The sequence below is a fragment of the Bombus flavifrons genome, chromosome 6, assembly GCF_040668555.2.
Source record: "Bombus flavifrons isolate JBK064 chromosome 6, iyBomFlav1_principal, whole genome shotgun sequence".
In the NCBI taxonomy this organism is placed as follows: domain Eukaryota; kingdom Metazoa; phylum Arthropoda; class Insecta; order Hymenoptera; family Apidae; genus Bombus; species Bombus flavifrons.
Window position 1 is genome coordinate 8,450,781 of NC_138447.1, and position 22,314 is coordinate 8,473,094.

Genomic DNA, 22,314 nt, shown 5'->3' on the forward strand with positions numbered 1-22,314 from the left:
TTAAGGCGATAACTAAGCGTTTTTCAAATGAAATTTCTAAAACAGATGGAGATATACTTTGTACGCCATAATATTTAATTTTTCCAAACCATCGTATCGCGTTTGTTATCTAAGACATTCGCGTGGTCGAAAACTTTTTAGTCGTCGGAACTTATCGTGTTTTAATCGCTGGAAAAAATTTAGTAACGCGGCTCTCACCGATGATCACTCGATGCCACTTAACGTGATAAGAAAAAGAACCAAGGAAATACGAGTTTACGACTGTGAGCATAAGAAAGTAAACACACTCGATTAAAAATCAGATTTCATACAGAGAATTAGATCTTCTTATTTGCTCGTGGCTTTATCTTATCCGCGTTCTTTATCGTCGCTGTTTGATAACCCTATAGTTCTCGTTCGCTGATACAGTTGTTAGACAGACGCAAAGAACGAGCGTAGTAAAGAAATTTCGAGACCATTTACGCATCGAACAGGAACAGCGATAAAGGGGAATGCCGAGGAGCAAAGGATGGTGCTAGAAATTGAATCGAAATAGCAGGGAAGGTGCGTTATTCATGACGAGGAAGAGAATTGGCGAATCGGTAGTGCACGAGGTAGCGATGCCTCGAAACGCCTTTTCCCTGTTAGGTTTCCGAGGAAATGGAATTCTTTGTCGCGTTTGCTTTGGTTACGGCATCGATCGTTCCTGCTTTGAACGTCGAAGCTTCTCGGAGTACGAGCGTTTATTCTGGAGAAGCTGCGAGCTGTTCGCGTACGACCAAGTCAACCACGCGTTTGCTAATCAGCTTATCGGTAATCTGTAAACAGATTACCCTGGAAAACAAGCTGTTGGCATTGTGTAACGTTGATTTATCGCCAGTACGAGCAAGCTTGCCCGTCGATCCCTTCCCTCCTAATAACTTTCCATTTTCTCATTCATCTTGAATCTTGTGATAATCGATATTCGACGTTAAAGCCCAACGATCGATATTTGCCTACCTCGCTTCAGATATCTCGTTTGCTATTTCGAAACCGAAGGAAACTAAAGTTCTATCATTTTCCTTCTGTCATCTCCTTTTTCCTTCGATTTAAAACATATCGTCGTTATCTCGTAAGAGCTTGCGTAGTATAGCTTGAAATATTAACTTTAAATATAAACTTTGAATATTGTGAAATATCTTAAGAAACGAATAAACGCAGAATATTTTTATTCAAGTGGGACAAAATTACATATCTGGAACGATTCTCTCGAAGAGACACGAAATATGTAGCAGATATGATCCTCGAAAGGATCGTCGTCCATCGAACGATTTCTTTCTTTTTTTTCTCCTCTTTTTCGCTAACGGCGAACGAGACAGACGCGAGTAGGAAGTTTCATTGTGAGCGAGATATAACGGTAAATTAGCTGCTAAAAGAATGGCTTGTGTTTCGTTGCAGATGCTGCTCTTGCCATACCTTCTTCGTCCATATCTGGTCGGCGAGATTGCGCTCCGATTATGGTGAGTAAGTACCCCCTTCTCTCTATTTGCTATCAATTATTTATGATGCTGCGGCACACAGTTCCATGTTTCGATACGCGCAAGGACAACAACTTCCAATAGAGAAGGGATATTTTGACCGAATTTTCATTTGAACGAATTTTCATTTGAACGATGGTCGCTCCTCTGATGCCAAGACGGAACGATTCGAAAACCGCTAGTTAGCCGAACGCTCGAGGATCTTTTGATCTCGAGACAAAAGCTACCACTCGAACGAAAGCGCTAAAAGCATGCCGTTGCTTAGCGACCTGGGAACAACGCTAAAACGAACCGCGTTGCCGCGACGCTCCCCGTTAACCTTTTCATTCTTCGTCCGCCACTATTTCTTCTTCGTTCTTCCGCTTTTCCCTGCTATTCGCGATCGAGCAAGTTACACAGCCCCGCAAGACTTTTTCGATTAAACTTGCCCTCGACGATTCGCAAATTGTTCCATCGCCGCGACGAAAGAATCGTGAATTGAATTTCCATCGAATTTCCGCGCTCGATCGCCCACGACAACTGATTTTTCTTTTCGCTCTCGAAGGATGCATGTGTCGGTGTATAAAGCGTGGCTTAAGGTGAGTTTAGACCGAGCGAACGCTCTCTCTTTTCCCATTTTGCAGGAATTTGGTAAAATGACGGCGTAAACGAACGTCGATTCGACGTCTGACAATTGACCTAGAACGCTGCAAAAAAAGCTTGTTCGATTCTTTGAAGTTTTTCGTTCGATCGCTACGAATTGTAATTCGGCGTTAACACATTTCGTTGGGAAATTTGAATAAAGCGAGAGAAAAGCGAGCGTTCGTTCGCTCGGTCTAAACGCACCACTGTAGATTGCGGAACATACCCGTACTCAGTTGGACGTGTTTTGTTATTTGCGCATCGTGCGAACGATGATATCGCCACGATCTTCAGTTGTCGGAAACTAGGACGCAGGCTAGCGGCGCGCGTTACGCCGCTGAACTTTGTATCGAGCCGCAATTCCGCTTCGCGAGTGATCGTTCACTAGGTTGCACGCACGGTATTATTAATATTAACCCTCGAGGAGCTGACTGAAACGAGTAACGCGATAAAAAGCAGCGCATTATCGTTCGTTCGAGTTACAACGATAAGACCGAATCGTGCGAATAACAGACGTTCGAAGCTTCTCCGCTATACTCGATACACGGACTAAACGTAACTCAAACAAACACGTACTTTGGTAACCTGGTATCGATTAATCGGTTCTAGTAATCTAGGCGCCATGGAACAGCACGTTCCAGCGTAACGAACGTATGGACTGGAGATCGTTGCCGTGGTCAAAGGTTTGCTCAAAGATTAACGCGTTAAACCGTACGAGAACAGGCAGGTGTCGATCGAAAAACTGTGTGCGATCGTTCGTTTTTCCACGCATCAGATCGCGAATTGAAAGAACGGATAAACGAACATATTCGCTCGCAGCAATAGCTGGATCATTGGCGTGGGCTATGTTTATATTCGAACGTAACTGTTTTATTGCCCGTAGCTTTTAGGAAATTTGAACAAATTCTAGAAATAAAATGATCGTATTTAAAGATGGACCTTACGACTGTAATAGTAACGGAATTCAGAAGGCAAAGCGTGTTGCAAAGTTTTCGGTGACGGTGTACTTACGTACGCATAAACGTACGTTACTTTACCGCTGTATATACATCGTTTTGTATTCAGAGACGCTGCAGCACTCCGTTACGATACCGTGCGAGAAAAATTCGCTAGCCTAAAACGATGCTAGGCGTCGCCCGAAGGCGATCGACGTTCGATCGGAAAAGAAGGATCTTGAGAGAAGGGCGTACAGGTATACGCATAGGCAACACGGTGAATCTGTACCGTAGTAGATCGTAATCGAAATGGTTGCAGCAGCCTGGCGTTTTGTTCCTCGGTGCTTGTCCGCGCTCTTGATTTACCGTTACCACTTCTTCGCTGCCAGCCGAAGAACAGAGTCCAGCCTCTAATCTCGCGAGCACCGTCGTCTAATTAAAAGCTTCGAGAAAAAATTGCTATTTGCCTCGAACGGTAGATTCGCCGATAGCACAAGCTGCACCTTGACGCCGCGGCGTGCATCCTGTCGCGAACTCGAGCGCACTCCGACACGAGCCGCTAGTACGCGTGGTATTTGTACGCACGGTACAGTTAGGATCCGCGTTTAACCGTCAGACTTGTTCGAACCGAGACTTCCTGCTTTCGTAATACGATGGAATACCGTACAGCTGCGAAAATCTGCGATAACGCGCCTTCGCTGTTTCATTTGTCGGCGTTGGTGATTTTTCGCCTGACTAAATTGGGCATTAATCGCGACTAAGATGAATCGATGATCGTAGAAGTTTGAACGAGCGTGATAAAATAGCAGCAATTAGACGCGCGGTCATCGATCGCGACGACGTTACGACGATAGGTCGCGTAGCTGACATATTTCTTCGGATATATTGATTTCGCTCATTGAACACGTGTCCGACTCTGCATCTAATTGAACGAAGAGACCACTCGAATTATTAACCCATTAACCCTGCAACTCCCATAGCCCAGATTGTGATACATTGTGAGAAATTCTCCGTCGATGATGGAACGATAGCTTTCAATAATTTATTTTGAAACAGATGCGAAATATATATCTTCATTCTTCTTATTTTCATTACAAATTACAAATCCTTTTTATCGTGTTTCGTTGTTTCATCGAACGACGATCGAATAATACGTTTTACGCTTGCAAGACGCGGCGTACTGATGTCGAACGAGAAACTAGCAGTTTTCCTGTGAACATACGGACATTGAGAATAAATTGCAAACGACAACTAAACTAACTACGAATATCGATCGACGACGAAACGATTCCATGGTAAGAACGTTCGAATCACGTTGGTGAAATCTCTTGAAGTGGTCACCACTTCTAAGAAAACTCTACATCTGGTCTTCTTTAGTTTTCTCAAGCACTGAAGCCATCGACAGCGTGTAGACAAAAGACTGCGACGAAGACAGACCATAAACAGTAGACAGGTGACGTTGGCTTCGGGGTTTTTCAGTTATTGGGTAACGCAGCTAGCGTGCGGATCTGGACCAGCTCAAATTGTATTCTTACTTATATATTACACTTCTATTTAAATATATTTTCTACCTTACAATTTATCCACGAGTTTCTCTGTTTACACATCGAATAACCTCAACAAAATCAATTCGTGCAGTCGAGAAGAAGCTTAACGAAGGAGTCTGGTTTCGTCAGGTTTTTTTTTGGTCCAGGTAGATTATTGGCCCGTGCAGTACAAAAGGACCGATCCAAGCTCGTTTGCATTGTACAATCGTGCATTGTGTACAGAACCACGTCACAGGCTGGCCCACTTTCTTTACCCTCTTATTTCTCCCGTCGCACCCTAAAGCCCCCGGCTGTCGAGCTTCAAAATTAATAAGACCATTGCTCGACACATCCTGACCTTGGCCTTTTGTTCACCGTATCTGCGTCATTCCACGAATACCCGCCTCTACAATCGATACGACCACCTTCTTCGAGTTCCAATCGCAGCGCGGCGTCGCGAAGAAAATCGTAAACTCGTTTGTCACGTTCGTTCGAAAGCGTCTGGCGTTTTCATTTATCGATAGACGTGAAAGGATAGGCGCGGCTGGAAAACCCACAACGTCGAAAAGATCGCCCGAACCTCTTTCTCTTTCCGGCGAAACTCGACGAATCGCATTCGAGGCACGTGCTCGCGAACACGCGTCGATCGTGCTAATTCGAGCGGTGCACCATCCACCTCCCATATAATCGACACAACGATCTTTTTTTTTCTTCTACGGTTTGGACAACGACGAAACGTTCGATACACCGAGACTCAGCTTGCTGGGACTCCTTGTACGATCGAATTAACGTTATTAGCGAAATTTTACGAGTCGCAAGTTGCTAGGACGTTCAGCGAGCAAGTTTGATAATAAGAGAAATGGAACTCTGCAAGTTTCGCTAATCGTAGATTGTTTGATTATTCTCTTGGACGCGTGATTACAAAATCGCAAAAGAGGAGCCTAGGATTTATAATTCCTAATCTATTTATAATCTGATCTCTCGTTGGCTGTTTTTCATATTCTAAAAGTGCATGATTAGTTATCGATCGAGCTCTTTACTTAATTGCTTATTTATTACGCATTTATCGGTTATTTGATCCTTCTTTCCGCTCGAAAGATATTCGATTACGAGCGAACCATTCATGTTCCTCGTTGCGAAGATTCATAACTGACGAAGTGCTTCCCATTTATCGAATAAAATTCCACAAACGATTAGGTTTGCCACGATGCTGGAGCGAGTTCAATGAAACGTAAAGAAAAACGAGAATCGTGCAGAGAGAGAGAGAGAGAGAGAGAGAGAGAGAAGAAATTGAACTTCCAGCGAAATAATTCGATCTGCAATTCGATTGGGCAACTCGATCATTCCACGGAGTTAGTGCCGTGCATGATCGACAGATTCGCGGCTACGGGAATCGCTGATCGCCTCCGCGGATTATCGATAACGATCGAACATCGGCGTGATTCTAATCGCCACTTTGGCAACCACTTTATACGATAGATCGAGTTTGTACTCAAGCAGTCCAGGCGAAAGAACGCCGCTCTATAAAATTACTCGCCAACTTTGTAATCGAACTTACAACACGAAATTCCTTCGTTCGTTCTAATTCGAAAACGATCGATCCGTAAATTTCAACGACTCGTGGAGACAGTGATTTAATTGCTACGTTGTTATGAAAATTCTTACGTCACTCTAACGCCGCGTAAAAATTCCAAACGCTAGATATACATCACGGGTCACGAAAGTAGTCGAATTCTTATCGCAGAAAATTTTTAGCTCACCGTAACTGCATCCTGATTATATCGGTAAAAGTTGTTGACGAGACGTTTATCACAAAATCTATTAGATACGATTGAAAATGTGACCCGAAAAGAAGATTAGATACATCTTAACACGATCGGCACGTTAATCCGGTTTATCGCTTAACTTAGTTACGATCTTTGTTGTCTTATCTTTACGATTGCGCGAGATTGTTGAAACGAATATCTTTGGAACAAAATTGTAAATCAATATCTCATCGCCAAAGATTTCTAGTTAGAACGATGATAGATGCGCGTATTAATCGTAGTCTTTACGACTTCAACTTCGATACCAAATCGGAACGATAGAAGTAGAATCGATGGAAGTGGTCGGGCAATCGGGCCGCGTTCTCGTGTGACTCAGCTGGCTGGAATTTCGCGACACGCGATACCGGGCTCGAGCGGCGGTTTATTAACGCGGCACGGGTAATTCTGACCACGATCGAGCATTAGAAATGCCCGTAGCCTCCCGAGAGCACGCATACACTAGACCGTGAAAGGATTCCAATCGCAACGCGTACGTTTGGCCACGGAATCTCATCTGGCCGAGCTAACGATACCTCTCTTCATTTTTGTTCATTTTGTACCACTTTTATTTATATCATCGCTTTTTAAAAAGCTCGTGGCTGATGACTCGGAATATTAGTTTTCACCAGACACGATCTTCATTCGCAATTCTGCACTTCTCAAGCATCATACTGAACCAATGGAATAAATCAAAGTGAAGTAAGTCGATGAATTTAATAAACAGTTAATTGAATATCGCGTGTCAAAATTTTTCTTCAAAATTCCGTAACTCTTCTCATACTTGTTCATTTATTTGTTCATTACCGGACGTAACTCCTTTCGAAATGAGGATTTTAATGAGTTATAAAAGTATTCGTACCCTCGGAATTATTGAATTCCAAATAATTAATAATCTTTAACGATAAACGTGGACGTTTATGGCAAGGAATATAGAAATAATAATTCACCGCAATATAACTGTGAATTTCAACAGATGGCCGCGATGTTATCGACGCAATTATTAAATGGCAATTAATGGTAAAAATGTTAAAATACAGTATCCTGAACTGCGATCAAATTTTTCACCAAAGCATGCAGCTTGAAAATTACATTAAATAACAGAAAATTAACGATAACGTTGCATTCGTACGTGACGCTCTCAGCCGCTTTAATTGGTCGCCGAATCTTTTTATTAACTATACGGTACTCTCTGCTGGTGCCTTTCGATTCTACCCAAAAAACATGAAAAATGTCGAAAGTTTTGTCCGGTCCTAACTCGGTGACCAGAGATCGCGTTGCTCGACTTTCTCTCTACAGAACGCTATGCGGGAAAATCACAGTCGAAAAGGTTCTTTGGCCAAGAGAAATGCGTCGTTACGGTAGGTTACGAGACAAGGTGAACGAGGTGTGGAGGTTTTGCAACGCCACCGCGACTCGTTGCACATTTGTTTCCGCGAGCATCGCGGAATATTTTTATATAGAATGAGTTTGTTCGATCTCGATGGGAATGTACCGTGTGCCAGAGAGCACGGAAAAGTTGAACGTCGATTACGTGCAAACGGGAGAACGGCGAGAGCGTACACCGTATGTATACCATAGGTGTACACGCCAGAGAAAACCGGTCCTTTATAATTACAGGGTCCACCGCGGACAGGCCGTCCACCGATATACAAGGGTACGCACCCTGAATAAACGTCCGGCGAGCCACGCTAGTGATTTCGGTCTTTCCTTTTCGCCAGCGATCTCTAATCGTTCGCTCGTTTCAGCGCGTGTGTCTGAATGCGGCGGAATTTTTAGACGCCGTGTACGTGGTCGAGGTTGGCGAATTTTTACAGAAACTCAAATAAGATAGTAAAAGTAGATTTTGCGTTGTGTGTAGTCGATGGATGTACAGTCCTGCTCGTAAGTATTAGAACGTCCGTTAATCTCGTACAAAACGTGGTCGATCGATCGAGATTCCTAAGGAAACGATTAATTATATATTCGCTTAATTAGAAGCGAATGTTAAATTAATAGGGCAGAATTATACGTACGATTTGTGTGGCATTTTTTTCTAAGATTCTAGACGAAATAATAATCTCGAGGCTGTGAGCTTATTTTATTAACTTAAAGGGATGTAAAAAGCGATAATACCACTCATGCACGCTGATCGAGTATTTTAACGTTTCCTTTCATCAACCTGGTATTTAGAAACAGATTTCACGAATAAAGATGTACCATTATTTATCATTATTTGAATTCGCTATAATTAACAAATACCACGTAATCGATGTAATCTACGTAAACGATAGATCGTTTCATGGATAACGTGTTCTATCGATGTATCGTGTATACACGTTTACATTTCTTATTTTAAAACGCAATATCTACCGAACGTTTGATAAGTTTCTCGGAGATTTCTCGTTTTATCTGGTATTCCTCGACTACCCCAATATTTATGAACGGGGTTGTACGTATAAACGGCCGGGCAGTTTGATCGATCAGAGCTGGCGCTACTATGGAAAACCACCTGCCATCTTCTGTAAGCTTCGTGTCAATTTTTCACTCGGCGAAGTTGAAGATAATCTTACAGCCACGGTGGGTGGTAGGAGTTTCTCTCGCCGAAGATTTTACACGGCACGGATTAAAAGGTAAAGGCACGCTATCGAGAATGAAGTTTAAAAAGAGTAACTGGGAGGAGGCTATCGCGAGGACCATGACAGGGATGTAGTTCGTGCACGACTCGGATCGGCAACCGTTCGAGCTGCGAAAAGAACGCTGTCGTGACCCGTCAACTTTGCATGTTGATGTTCAAGGTAGACGCGACGGTTGTGTGCGTTTTACGTTTCTTTGGTAGCACGCAGAACTAGACACGACCATGTGCCGTACGAAAGCATAGGAGGAGAATCGAACGTGCACACGAATCTGTCTAGCTACGGGCTAAAATAAAAAGCAAGTGCTCTGATCTATAATATATTCGGTTGCTTTGTTTCGTTTTTGTCAATACCACCTAATGACAAAATCTGCAATCACTTAGTTGCAAATTCAATAGTTATCTATCGACACGATAGATATTAAGGTAAGGAATTCATAATGATTCGCGTATCGTCGTAACTATTCGTATAGTTGTATTAGGTTGTCCGAAAACTTTCTTTCGTTTTATGAGGTAATAATAAACGTACAACGTTATTTTGTCGAATTACGTACGATCCATTTTGTTCTGTTGAGATAAACACCGCGACATTTCACAGACTCGGTTTCACGTTTGTACGGAGGTACATCGTTGTAAAAGACACGTTTGCGAAAGAAAGACACTTTCCGGACAACCTTTGTTCGCGTACTCGTGCGATGTACCGGCTCCACGACGAAAGGACCAATTTCTTCGAGAGTGAATTTTTGAAAATTAGCCGTCGATAATTCGTACGTGTATCTCAAGTGCGAATGTATCTTAAATGGAATTACAATTTGTTGAATAATAACGATAACATCTTCATAAGGTGTAGGAAAGCTTCCGTGGATCACTGTATGTACGCGTTGTACGAAGCTGTTGCGATAAAAATATTACGAAATTTATTTTCGACAAAAACGTACAATCTCGATAGCCTTGTATTCTTTCAAAGCGAACGATATAAAACAACGGCAACTTTGACGGTGAGCCAATATCGAGTCAGCATGACTGTATGCTTCCTACGCAGTTGCCGCTTCGAATCGATTCTTTTAAATGGAAAATCCCAAACGACGTCGTGGTAGTCGACGCGGTAATCGAACGACGCGGCGCGATATTAATTCACGAGCAATTAATCCATTTAATTTGCATAAACTGAATTACCGATAATTGCTACCACAATCGGTGAAACAATGCAGGTTACGAAGTTGATCTAAAATGTAAATAAATTTAACGGTCGATTCAGACGGGGTAAAAAACGATGTTCCTCTTGCCAACAGGCTTTTTGCCCTTATACCGCAGGAGGTGTCGAAATCAATGATAGGGGAGAGGGGGTTGGCCTGGTTGGAATAATAAAAAGAGCCGCGATACACGCGTCGAGAACACGATGGGTGTGGTCGATATATTCGACCAGCGTTTTTCTCGCTCCCTTTTTCAGCCTTATCCCTTTTTATCCGGGCTCGCGAGATGGCCGCGCCGCGCCGGGCACTAATTCTAACGTCGCGGATCAAAGAGCCACGTCCCGCCTAGCTCATTAGTCATAATGACGCCTCGATGCCTGGAATTAACGCCGATAGACGACCGCGCCTCGGCCAGATTCCCCGCCAGTTGATCGACCAGAATTTCGCGCCGCGCGTTAGGTATAAAGAGTAGCCCGGAGCAGAGTGAGAAAAAAGAAATAGAAAGATTCGCTGTCGGCCCTTTGGTCTGAAAGGCGAAAATTCTCTCACGCTGCCTTCTCGCCGACGATCGGAGAAAGTGGATGGACTATCGATCGACTGTCCGACGCCGCGGAGCTTCCGAGGAAATTGAAAATAAAAATAGCAGGTATACGGAGACGAGCAACGGCTGTAACGAGCGTGAACTCTATAGAAACGCGGCAATAGGGCGATTAACCCCTTCCCAACATAGCGGTCTGCGACGGAATGCATTGCAATACGAATAATTTACATACGATACGGTACGATGTAAGTTTTTGTCAACGATAATGATCGCGGACGATTTTGTTCGTTCAATGAGGGGAAAATAAAATGCGTTGGTTTGCAGTTTATCGTGGAATAGATCGTAAAATAGATAGAATCTTCGATGATGGCGTTTCCAATGAAGCTACTACTTGTCGTGGGTTATTTAAATTTCCTAGAGATATCATCTTCGAGAATGAGAATGTATCTACGAGGTATTTATAAAACTGAAAGCGACGATATTTTTCGAAAAGAACGTTAGAAAACCGTCGTATCTCGATGTGAAAACTGTGACCAGTCCAACGACGTAATATACTTGCAACTAAATTAATAATGTTACTCCACTGAAAAGCGAATACGCAGATATTTATTTTAGCGAAGCAAATTTTTCACGCGTTACGATCTCATACTTATATAGCTCGTGATACGATCTACACAAAAATGGTACATGGAAAATATAAACACAATACGTTTTACTCCGTTAATTAAAATTTTTATCCTCGCGCAACAGACGTCGCATAGATCCTAACGCCATTGAATTCCATTCCACTCTATGGCAAACAAGTAGATAAAACGAAGAAGCGTGGTAATAAGAGAGAAGAGAGGAAAAAGTGGAAGTACGATGCGGGAGGTATGCCCGGCAGCGGCGCCAGTGGCGTCCCGTGTTTCGCATTTAATTAGCCACCATATGCGGCAATTAATTAAGAATTTCTCGCGGTATCGATGGTTTTGTCAACGTTACGCGTTAACCGTCCCAGATCATTTTCAAACAAAGAACACGATCAGTGACAATCCTACTTATAGATTCTCCTCCTTCCCTTTTTCCTTCCAAGAACCAGACATGTACATAGAATTACAATTCATCTTGTGGAAAGAACGTACTTCCGATCGTAGTCTGAAAATTCGACTCACGGTGTTTAATTCGAGGTAGTGTGGAAGGTAGGCGAGCGCTACTTGGATCGGCGCGATCACGTTCGCGCTCAAAGCAGAATTCCACTGCGAACGAACGCTGCGCGTACCGTTGGCGTGGCGCGCGATAACCGGTAATAGCCTGGACGGTAACAGTAACAGTGTAACTGACCTACAGACTGCTCCACACCTGGATGCATCTCGAAAGCTGTGAGAACGGCGGCGCGTGCGCTCGCGGACTGTTCTTCCGCGTGCTGTTCGATCATTCCGATCGTTCTCGTTCCTCGTGAAGCTAAATTATTCCGATAACAACGTTGCCCGTTATAACAAGACGGATTCTTTTATCGTCGAGGAGAATTTTCGTCGGAGGAAAAGTAGCACGGTCCGTTAACGAGGTACGGAAGGAAGGTCTTCCCAAACGAGGTAATTAAGAAGAGGAACTGCACGCTAACGAATCGTTCGACGAGGATGACGTTGCGCGTGGTCGATGCGAGTTTTCCACCGTCCGTATCGGGGGCCTGTCTAGCCCCTGGAAATTCTAATTAACCGCTCAACCGTGTCGAAACCTTTCGATCCGTCGGTTCTCACACTGCTCCTCGAAACGCACGAGCGACGCGAGATTCCCAGAAGGTTGCAGGGAAATGCAATCGAGTGCGTTCACGCGCGCTCGCCGTGCCCCGGCTGAATAGAAAGGGATTGCGAGACGCGAGAAAATCTTACGAATCGGGCCGTTCGATCGGGAAAAATCTCCGAAGGCTGATCGAACGCCGAGAGTTCAGAGTACAAGGCGCCGAAAATTTGATATTCCTTTTGGAATTTCTTCGGTACTACCTTTTAGTACGATCCTGACCAATCGAATTCGAATCGATAAGATGGCGAAAATTGCTGAAAGAAGAACCTGTAGGTTTATGGTAAATACGTATAGATGTTATTTTCTAGCGAAAGATCGAATTGTTATAAAATCATCGTAAGATTCTGAAAATACGAAATCCCTTTGAACGAAGGTACAATACAACCGCAGATTCTACCACGATCCTGGTAAATTGAATTCGGTTCCGAGCAATCGAGAGGCTTGCGATGAGAACCACTTTTGTCAAATTTTTCGACCTTTTAGATGATAACGTAAATTACTAATTCAAACGTATCTAATATTAGGAAAACTGGAACTGAAACCTCCTGCACAGTTTACTCGATTCACCGTTCTGTCGTGTGGACCTTCTTCTCAAAGGAAGCGCTTCGATTACGCAAAGGAGTTGCAGCTGCGAGGGAAAAAGCTCGGTATAAGTGCAAACAGTTAGATGGAAAATGTTTAAGAGACTGAAGAGTGAGTTAATGGGTCGATAGGAAGGAAATTCTTCTGGTGGGAAAGATCGTCGTGAAATGGCAATCGAGCGAACCATTGCGTTCTTTATATACGTACGATGTACACTCTTGTATACTCTGCTCTCAGCGGTTGATCGGAAGAAAACCGGCGATTTAGTCAACTGGCAAGCGTGTTTTGCTCGATGCACTTTCCAGGAAGCGTCGATCGAATTAATGTCTCGGCGTAGCGCGACCAAACGCGCGTCTGATGTTACATCGGCCGTTACATGTAGGGGATGATAACACGTTTCATTAATCATCCGTCGAAAGGGGCAAAGCCCTCGGTCTTACCGGTGTTAATTATTCCCACGTGGAGAATCGAACCGGCGAACCTTCGGGGACGAGTTAAAATAAACGCGCATCAACTGCATCTCGAAGCGTTCCTCCTTTGGTTCTGCTCGACTATGTACTCTTGGTGGAAAGAATATAGTCAGGTATAGCTATAACATAGCCGATATAACTACGAATCAAAGCGTATTAAACGTATCAAGTGGACGTGTCGTTGATCTAGTCGCAGCTAGAACCATACAGACACACTCGTCAGTTGGAAATGACGCCAAAGCGAAAGCATCTTGAATTTCAGATTGCAAACGTGATTTATGAATTAAACGTCAACGTATCTAACGTTGTAAGATTATAAGATTTGTAAGTTAACGTCTTACTGAAAAAGCTCGAGAACCGTTTCTTTTTTTTTTTTAATATTCATTCAAAAATTTTTGGTTTTAGCAATCGAAACCAGTGTATGTACTTTGAAGCTTGATTAATTTTACAAATTTTTACAATTTTACATGAGCTTATATGGAAGACGAAGATGTAGAAAAATTAACACGTTATTGTAATTCTCTGAATAATCGTCTTGGCACGATGGTTGCGAACAAGTCGCTCAGATAACGCCGAAGAATACCGTGAGAGTGATCGGTACGCGGCTGCAAACGTGGTCACCGTGCTTCCTGGTTTCTCGCGATTTTCATTCATTGTGGTGCTCGGCTCGCGTTTCCTTTCGATTCAAATCGACTGCTGAATGAATCTCTCGCTCTTAGGTGGCTGCTGCGGTTTAGTCAGTGGTAGACCTAACCTACCCACAAACAAGTTCCTTTAACATCGCGGCCAATATACGTTTCCCGCTATATAATTTCTTTTATTAAACCGCATTTGATAAAATTATCGGCCTGCGTGTAGGATTCTTTCGTGTTTCACTTACTTTACGAACCTGGCTGTGTAAGCTGAATTGAAAACGTTCATACGTTTAAATAATAGGGTAAAAATTAGCTTCTTTTCGTTAACTTGCGTGTTGCTTAAATTCCCTCGCGTAATTCACCACTAAATTCAAACTAAGAATAAAGCAGAATTTCCACGTGTTAGAAAAATGAGGAAAAATATCTTATACATATACTGGATCCATTTACACAGATTTTCCGTAATTAAAGTATAATTAGTCACGTTTCTACGCGTTCTATCTTCCACCGTACCATCGTATCGTACACATGCATATCATGTACAACGTTCTATACGAGAAAACCACGCGACCCAAAACCTATCACATCGATTATTCGTGTCTATCATAATCTAATCTATTACGTAACAAACTAGATATAACTATAACTACACGAGAACTCGAAACATCGTATTTTCTCGCTATACTATTCGATAGTTGCGGTATAGAACGAATGTGCATTTTGTCAGCGGAGAATCCCTCGCGTCTCGACTAGAGAAAATAACGATGGCGCGTTTAAACGGAATCGGTGGCAGCTCATCTGCTTTCAGGGTGCGTCAGAGATCGCGTTGATCGGTCTGTGTGGGTCCGCGCGTTCCATCGAAGCCCGAGGGATCGACGACTTCCTCTTTCTCACGTTTGGCTCCGCGGTTTCGTCGCGACGCGACGCGACACGACGGTGAGAACACTGGTTGGTTGGAGCTGAAGCTCGATGTTCGTGAAGCCACGGCAGACACGGGGCAGAGGAGCGTTTTTCTTTGTATGCATTCCACGCGTCCCGGTACGTGACATAATCGGCACGACACGCGTGTACAACGGTGCCATTATTCGCGAACAATGGGACAAGCCGCGTACAGAAGGCTCGGCTTGAAAATAGCGCGTTAACCGGCCGGATGTTGCCCCCGAATCCTATCTTACTTGTTAGATTCTAAACGCCAGATCTAATCTGTTCTTGGTGAAATTTTCTATCCAAGCTACTGTACAGTTCCATTCGTTCGAACCTATCGATAGACAGATAGTTGCTGTACATACCTAAGTATACTACTGGGTAGTAAGTAGTAGGATATCTACTCGTCACGTTTATTGGAAAATTTCAACAAATTTTAGATTGTTTTGTATTTTACATGACGAGACACGTATGGTAGAAATGGAATAGACTTCTTAGGGTAAAGTAACTGGAAAATAAAAGCAGTAGGAAAGACTCAATTTGAGGTAAATATTAGCAGGTGTATGTCCTGTACATACATAAGTATACTACTGGGTAGTAAGTACAATACTAGGATATTTAGTCGTTACGTTTATTGGAAAATTCCGACGAATTTTTGTAATATCAAAAGAAAAGGGGGTATACGCTTGGTCTATCATCTATTTAAGTTCGAGTTTTCTCGGAATAGTATAAGTTGTAAATTTAAAGTATAAATTAAGAATCGTAAGAGTACCGGGGAAGAGAGAAAGAGAGAGAGAGAGAGAATGTAAGTAAGAGTGTATGCCTTGGTGACGTCAAAGCTAAATGAGTAAAAGAGTGGAAGAAGGGTGCGAGGGTTGAGGGTCAACATTTTTTGACCTGGGAAGATAGACGTTGTGAGCCGAGTGTGAGAATAAGACGTACGACGATATTGTTCAGTTATTGATCAGTTTTTGCATTGGGTATTGCTTGTTAAAATAAAACTAAACTTCACTTCAAATAGAACATCCTTTCTTGTCCTTACTCTGGACTATTTAGATACTACATTTTAGATTGTTTTGTATTTTACATGACAAAACACGTATGGTAGGAATGAAATAGACTTCTTAGGGTAAAGTAACTGGGAAATAAAAGCAGTAGGAAAGATTGAATTTGCTGTAAATATTGGCAGCTGTGTATGTCCTCGTTCGCTTACAGGAAATGAAATACACCTGAAAAATTATTCAAGTCTTTGAGAATCATTTTCTATAGAACCTCGTTTGTTAGACCATTCTGAGTTTATAAATTATTCGATATTATTAGATCATTCGTTGTATTAGACTTCAACGCCACGTGGATGTTTCAAGCATTCTATGTACATATAGATACGGTTGAATATACCTGTTGTACATTTTATTTCGTATCAGTAAATAAAGCTGTGATAAATGAATGGCCTACTGTACTCGACGTTCGCTTTTTCTCCTTCTTCATCTGAAATTCACGGATTACTCAATTGTAGGAGCAAATGACGGATATTCTGACCTCCCTAGAGAAATTTTTCTTAAACAGCAGACAGGAGATATGCGATCGCGTAAATTGCAGAAATAAGAATCGTTCGTGCGACCCTTTTTACAGCTGAATTTTGCGCAACTATACGGGAACGTTGGAAACTGCACGGCTCGCTGTTTCTCCAGGGGGAACAAAAGCCCACTTATCTACCAGCGGGCAGGTCTCGATCTTAATACTCGAGACCCTGAGGTTTCGCTGAGATTAGGTGTTGCTTCGGTCACGACGTGGCCTATCGACCGTCTCGATAGTAAATGAAAATACGTGTGGAACGAGAAACACGAGTATGTATAGCGTCAGTCGCTGCTCGAAAGTATGGTCCTGCAAGCAGATGACTTTGGATTTTCATATGGTACACAGTGGCCCAGGAAGGTGTTCGTAGACACGTTTCACGAATATATTACGCGCGTGAAACATTTTTAAAATTTCATTCAAGATCCGCTGTAACAAGATCCGGCCGCCTTCATTAACTCGATTAATCGTGATTGTTAACAAAGTATCAAGTATAGTAAATATTAGTTTGTCTGAAAAGTTGCTTTCGTTTTATAAGGAAATAATAGACGCACAATGTTTTCTGTTTTATATTAGTTTATTGAATTATGCACGAACATAATAATAGAAATAGAACGAAATGGATCATAGCTGATTCAATAAAATAGTATAAAACAGAAATTGTTGTTTATCTATTGTCACTTTATGAAAGGAAAGAAACTTTTCGGACAACCTAATATCTCTCGAAAGCCAACTGATCGACTCCATTTCTATGAAGTTTCACGATTCACGAACCAACGATGTAATTAATATCCGACGTCTCGAAAAACATTTAAAAACTTAATGAACATGTTTCACGAACTTTGTCATTGTCGTGTATTCGTCGCAAGGAGATGGCCTTGTATTATCGCAAATTTCGAGATAAATTTTAGAAAATAGTATTTGCAGAAACGAGAAATCGTTAGATATGGCTGGCAATTCGTAGTTGCTCCGGCTCACGCGATATTGGTACACGAGGACACCGTGTTGGGGTTCTCGTTCGATTCGTAGCTGTCGCTATTCATCGTCCATGGTCAATCCCTCGACTGCTCCCTCGACGAGCAATCGATCGCACCCTTTTCGGACTGATGAATTTCTTTTCGTCGGGGATCTCCCTGGAGTGAAGTGGTCCGATGACCTAGATACGTCATCCGCGATAGCCGGGAATCGGCCAAAAGACGATTTGTCCTTTCTGTCAACGATTTGGTGCAATTACGGTGAAATCCTTCGGCGCACGGATTCCTCGAGCGAGATGCTGCGAGTATCGGTGGAATATTGGCAACTCGACTTTCCTTTCCCTTGAGAATATGAAGCTGCTCGAACCACGTTGAATTGGTCGGACCAACGTCTCTAGCCTCTCGACATCTTCGCCAAGATTGCCGTGTCTCTGCTGGAAACGACGCCACGCTCTTCGAGAATTAATATTCGTTCAGGCGATAGAAAAAAGTTTTCCGAGAAATCTCTGGGATTACGAGATCTGCAGGATTAAGAGAGCGAGTCTGTGGCACGTTGTCGCGGAGGAAAAGTAAATCGGAATTTACGCGGTCGCCGGAGAATCGTCGGTGATTACGTTAGCCAGCGTCGGTTTCTCGTGCATCGGTGTCGGATCGGCTTCGGGCGACGATCGTTTCGTACCGACCACTATAAGTTGGAATAGAGTGGAATAAGAAAGAGACGAAAGCATCGATACGTCGTAGTAAGAAGAAGAAGAAAGTGGAAGCAAAGGGAGACGGAGACACGAGGGAACGTGGCGTGACACGTCGTGATCGCTAGAAAGAATCTCGTTCTGCAACCCGGAAACGCCGTGACTAACAACTCGGTATCACGAAGGTGGAAGAAAAGGCTCGCGAACCCTTCGGGGTGGATATCTCCTCTGGGGTCCAGGAGGGTCATCAACCATCGACCGCCATGCCGGCCGGGATCGAGCATTATTATGACCAGATCTAATTGAAACTCCATGGTTCGAGCTGCCTCAACTTTGGTTTGCTCGACCAGCATGATACAACACATCGAGTTGCCTGCAAGTTGTTTCGTGCAGTGCACGTCGCATAGCGATACTACACAGTTGCTACGTACACTATACGCTGCCGGGCTAAGTATCGCGATATCTATCGATATTTGATACAAATCGAATGCCCTAATTTTTTAACTATTTCATCGTAAATCTGTTATCTCATTCGCGATGTACGCGTCTCGAAATATTAAACAAAGTAATTGTTAACGTTTTCCAATAAATGTAACGGGCAGGTGATCTAACGCTTCCATAGCCGGTAGTTTGGTGTTTCATCCTTAGAGTAAAACGTATGTTTCCCGAATCAAACGCTAACGGCGGCAAGGTGACGACAGTCCGGGACCGAGCAGGACAATAGCAAGGCACAAACTTAATTTCGCGAGTCTGGAAGATGTCGTAGCCAAGAACTTTCCAACTTCTCGCATAATCGTGTGGGACGAATCGTTCTTCCTTCGTAGACTCTAGCAAACATACGCGACAAGCTGGACGTCAGGTTGAGAAAGGGTGACCCAAAGAACCACCCGATCAACTCCTGCAAAGGTTTTGAAAAATTGCACGACTGGTACTATTTCGCCGGTTGACACAGCGTCGCGAAGGTCTGTGATCTTCTTGGCTCCAAGTTCCTTCGTGGTTGCGTGGTGTCACGGCGTCGCGAGACCCGGGACCACCGCAGGGAGATCGGCCGGGTCTGCCAAGGAAAAGCACGCTCGCTCGAACCTCTTTTGACATGTACCATCGTCCTGGACTGCGAGGGTCTGTCAGCGTCGATCCTTTCCACTCTAACGAGCTAAAACGCCGGATACGACGGTCCGACGACAACGTACACATACCTTTTCCTCCCCTTTCCCTTCTATTCTCGCCGACCCGTGAGTTTTATCCCCCTTCGCGATCCAAGACCTTCTCTGTTCAAATTCGATCGATAACAAATTTCACAAAATTTTGACGTATCAGCGATTCTGGGCGTCCAACGTTCGAAATAAATCCCGAAAACTATGTCGTGTAGGATTAATGGCTCGCGTTGGAAAACACACTTTTCCCGTCACGAGTCATGAATCGTAGATCGACCGGCCAAAATTGGAGATAAATCAAAACTCCGTGTCACACTGGATCGATGAGTCACGTTGGAAAACGCATCCTTGCGTCACGAGCCCCTCTCGATGGTTCGAAGCAGGTGCCGCTTGCGTTTCGAGAGCTAACCAGTGCGCTTCTCTGATCTACCTCGTTTTCATCTACGACTCGCCATCATTCGAAAACAACGCGTATTCGCGGTAGGTAGACCTCTTGAGGTTTTGGCACCTCGAAAATATACCGCACCAGAGAACGTCGCTAAATTTACGCGACTATCTAAACTTCGCAACGAGTTAATAACGCAGGCCAGCGTAGCCCTCGCTCCTTGCTCGCTCTCTGTTGCTCCCTCTCTCTCTCTCCTCGATATTGTCTCTCTCTTTCTGTCTCTCTCTGTTTCCCTTGGTAAGATCGATAGCTTGAACCGAAACAGGGCCGTCCGCGAAAGGGGCGCGTGTACCCGGAACGTCAATTACCAATTTCCCTATCGAGGCAACGTTGATGAAACTAACATGGAAAAATATCTGGAAACCGAAGTCGCCGACAGTGGAGAAACTCCTCGGTCTTGTCTCTAGACGAACAGATAATATCGAGTTTAACGAGGTGAAAGACATCTTTGACCCGCGTACAGTTTATTGGCAAACTTCCGTGGCACGCTAATATTTCATTCAAATAAACGAAGTTTCACTGTAGAATCCACTCACCTGAATGTGAACTTCTACTGCACGGTAGAATTCCTATTATAAAATCCACTCTCCTGAATATGAACTTGCAATATGAGCTGCAGTTCTATGAACTGTTTATTTCATCACGGATTCAGGCAAATGGAATTCTTGTAGCGTGTCATTCTACTTACTCCAGCTACTAACTTCTGAAATTGTCCCTCTATTGTCTCCCTAGATCTTGCATTTCTCCGAAATTTTATTGTCTTTAGAGATTTTGCGATTATAATTTTACATAAGCAAGCTGATATTAAAAAGAAAAAACTGTATTTAACATACTCTTCATTTCAGGATCAAATAAACGAATCGTTAAATGAAATTCACTTGCAGATTCCTGTAGGATTTTATTCCAGTTACAACATCGTAATCTGTGTTAATTTACCGACTGGGGATCGAATTACTATACATCGAGTATGATACAGATACCAATAAGAACAACTTCTATCCTGAAGTTTTCCAATAATTTGCTTCTAAAGGAAATTGTTCGATAAACCTGTCGTCGTCGAACTCTGCGATAATAGACGTGGCGATGCTATCAAGCCACGACATCTACCCAGGTGTAAACGTCTATTTACGCGTAAATTCGCGTTGATTAACGTAAATAAGCCGGTCGATTCTCAGCCTCGTATTCAGAAACTGTTAGTCGAGCGTTTACGAAATAAACAGCGACAGTTATTAACAGCAAAGTCGTATAATTCGGATGTTTTGCGAAGAGAGGCTTAATTTTATGTGCCATGTATGTAACGCGGTCGTTGCGACATCATGTTCGTCAGGCGCGTTTACGGCCGAACAAAGTCATCAAACGCGTTTTTAATTTCTTCAGCTCCAGTCGTTATACCAGCGTCTTCTTTCCCTTGCAAATACGCCTCGTAAAAATACGAGTCGCGACGACGCGACGACGCATCTCATTTTTGTTTTTCTCGCGCTTTGTCTCGAGCAAAGTTTCTTCGGAGACAGAAACTTTTCGGCCGCCCCTCGCGAAAAATTCCACGCCCTTCCCCCGTCCCCTGTTCGTGTCACCCCAACACCAACATGAATTACCGGAACGACTTAGCCCGCGGCTTCCGCTCCGACTTTCTACGAGCTTCCGGTTCGCCCTCCGCGTTGCAGCTACCACTACGCAAGCTGTTTCCCTTCGTTGGCGTTTATTTAAGGAACTCGTATTTCTGACGACAAACTCACGCTTCAACATTAATTTTCTTTTCTAATATCGCATCGCTGTATGAGTTTTAACCCCTTAAATCTGGAAAGGCTGATATAGTGTTGGGATCGCGTGACGTATCGTTACGGGCTGATTTCGCCAATTATTATAACGAATACTCTAATTCGGATATTTTAGATATTTCTGCATATTATACGCAATCTGTACGTTTTTACACCTGCAAATTTTCCTACCTTCCCAATATCCCTGTATCCCAAATATAACGTAAAAATCCACGGCCTGTTAATTACTCTGATCGCTATATCGAATTTGTAACAGTTTCGACTAACGAGAAACGGTGACAGAAAAAATCTGAAAAACATCGTAGTTAGTAACGCTAGACAGAATACTGCGAACATGCCAATGTCCTGGTTCGAAAATAACCTCTTCTCTTCAAACAGTCGTGTTATAAAATTACTTACGAAAATTCTCAATCTCGTTCTTTCGCGCGAAATATCTACCGATATTCAGGGATCATGTTCTCGCTCGAAAAAAGATATGGTTGTAGTATCGTGGAAAAAAGGCCTGTGGCGACACTCGATAGCAAACACCGCCACTCGACACTAAGTAGTGTCGGACGATGGCAGCGCAGTGGTTAGCGCCC

At 43.3% G+C, this 22,314-nt stretch overlaps 1 protein-coding gene across 5 annotated transcripts in view; it reads left to right on the plus strand.

Moving 5' to 3' along the window:
- Positions 1-22,314, plus strand: part of Prosap (SH3 and multiple ankyrin repeat domains prosap) — a 180,535-nt gene that overhangs the window by 71,574 nt on the left and 86,647 nt on the right. For all 5 annotated transcript variants that reach the window (XM_069115374.1, XM_069115375.1, XM_069115376.1 and 2 more), the window contains exon 2: positions 1,417-1,478. The gene's annotated coding sequence lies outside the window, so the exon portion shown is untranslated. The remainder of the gene's footprint in view (positions 1-1,416; positions 1,479-22,314) is intronic.